This window comes from Lepisosteus oculatus, chromosome 2, assembly GCF_040954835.1.
Source record: "Lepisosteus oculatus isolate fLepOcu1 chromosome 2, fLepOcu1.hap2, whole genome shotgun sequence".
Classification (NCBI taxonomy): Eukaryota; Metazoa; Chordata; class Actinopteri; order Semionotiformes; family Lepisosteidae; genus Lepisosteus; species Lepisosteus oculatus.
Window position 1 is genome coordinate 66,166,320 of NC_090697.1, and position 2,659 is coordinate 66,168,978.

Below are 2,659 nucleotides of genomic sequence, written 5' to 3' on the forward strand. Positions count from 1 at the left end.
GTAGTCCTTCCCTGACGTCACTCTAGAGCCGCCTTCCCGGGCCCCATGCCCGTGCCTGGCGTCATAATCACAACGTCACCAGCTCACGACCAGCTTTATTGGCATGACGTTGCACAGGTATTGCCAACGTATTTATATTGAATAGAACAGTATCACGCAATATTAGCGAAGTACGCAATAATATTGCAGTGCAACACACTATACACATCATAAAGTACAGACAGAACAGCACAGGCTGATAGAGTGCAACATAGTGTAACACAACGACTTTGTTCCCTCCTCCCTCTAGCAGACACACTCCTCTGTCTGGACTGCACAGTGCCATGTGTAGTGTCGTTTTTCCTTGAGTAGTAATGTCCAGAGAGTGTCCTGGAGACACTCTCTGTCTCTATAGGCAGCAGCAGGCTGACACAGTGTGTCCACAGTTCGACTGTGGACAATATTAGAACAAAAATCACCACACCTAATAATAATAATAATAATTGCTTACACTTATATAGCGCTTTTCTGGCCACTCCACTCAAAGCACTTTACAGGTAATGGGGACTCCCCTCCACCACCACCAATGTGCAGCCCCACCTGGATGATGCGACGGCAGCCATAGTGTGCCAGTACACTCACCACATATCAGCTATCAGTGGGGAGGAGAGCAGAGTAATGAAGCCAATTCATAGAGGGGGATTATTAGGAGGCCATGATTGGTAAGGGCCAATGGGAAATTTGGCTAGGACGCCGGGGTTACACCGCTACTCTTTTCGAGAAACGCCCTTGGATTTTTAATGACCACAGAGAGTCAGGACCTCGGTTTTACGTCTCATCCGAAGGACGGCGCCTGTTTACAGTATAGTGTCCCCGTCACTATACTGGGGCATTAGGACTCACATGGACCTCAGGGTGAGCACCCCCTGCTGATCTCACTAACACCTCTTCCAGCAGCAACCTTAGTTTTTCCCAGGAGGTCTCCCATCCAGGTACTGACCCGGCTCACACCTGCTGAGCTTCAGTGGGTTGCCAGTTGTGAGTTGCAGGGTGATATGGCTGCTCCGTGCTTCGAAGCCTATCTCCTCTCCTAGCGGGGTGTGGAGCTGGTCAGAGTCAGAGACCTGTGTGAGACTGCAGGGCAGGTGAGCAGGAAGTGCATGTTCGAGTCAAGTCCCTGCTCACAGTGAGCACGCAGCCGGTCCTCTCTGGCCATCCCAGATTGTATTCTGTGAGCTCAGTGTGTCGCTCTTGGATTTCGACCACTGACACAGTTAAACATCTCTTTTTAGGGATCAATAGCGGTCGGGTGTTTTCTGTACCGTAAACGTCACCTTTGTGTCGAGATCCGTCTTTGTCTGCAGGAGCAGACAGGCAGGGTGCTGGCAGGGCTCTGTGCTGCAGAAGGGTTCTGTAGGGAGTGGGTTCAGGGCAACCGGCCCAGTTCTGCTGAGCGGGTTCTGTTGGCTGTAAGCTCCTGATCTGATAGAAGTGTCACTCCAGATGTTGGATCCTGGTCATTTTGGCCTGTAAGGGGACCCTGGTCTTCACCTACCTGCTGTCGAACAGAGAAGGAGATGGCCAAGCCAATAAAGTTTCCTCATTTGCCAATATGGCCAATAAAAAAGCCGCTGTCCTGGAATTCCGTTGTGCCGGGTGCCAGGTTTTCTCCCATGAGTCCCTCTCCCTCTTCCCATAGCTCACGGCAAAAGAAGGACTGAGAAAAATGTCCAGCTCCCATGAAAGCTCGTGAGGTCGCGGCGATTGTTCCAGATTGTTCCAGTGCAGAGCAGTAATAGCTGAGGCTGGTTTCATCGTAGTGCAGAAACGGCGGATGAGGAGCCATAGTGAAAGCAGTTGGAAAGAGACGTCAGGGTTTTACAAAATGCACACAACAACACAGTCCTCCCTCCCTCCGGCTTGCACTCGCACCCCCTGGGGGAAGAGCACAGGGGAAAGGAGAGCCCCCCCCCTACTCTTTGTATCTTCTCCTTTGGGTGTCAGATCGCAAAGGGGTCCCTCTCACACACAGGTGCTTGGCTCACAGGACTGACAGGAAGGGAAGGAGAAAGGGGGAGCCATGCAGGAGGACCCCTGAAACGACAGTGGTTTCCTAGGAGAGTCTTTTAAACCAGGGCTGCCTTCAGGCCAAAGCATTGCCCACTGTCCACTGTCCCCAGGAATACTGAAACCCTTCAGCCACTGCAGCCACATTCCAACTGCTTTCTGTAGCTTGCAGTTTCCTTACGTGCAGTAAAAAGACTACAGCTGATCAGGAAGAGAGTCCCTGCACTCCACACACATGGCTAACTGAGAGAACAGATACAGCACAGGGTGATCATTTCACTCTTTCTTTCAGGAACCAGTCAGCCAGAGACTTACTGGCGATGGGCAGTGGAAAGATATACTGTACTGCGGGCAGACCTGGACTGTTCTGCACTGGAGTGTCACTTGCTGTATCTGAGACTCAGTACGCAGAATGCGAATGAGAGTGGGGCCCACCAGAGGGGGTGGGAGGAGGATGACATCACTGCTGGAAATCAAGGTGTGGGTGTGTGGGAGGGGGGTGTGGATCCTGCACTCCCACACCGGCTGTGTCACTGGAGGTCTTTGGGAAAACAATGTGATTTGCTCCACAGTGCACTAAACAAGTCAAACAATCGCTGGAGAGCCTGGAGAA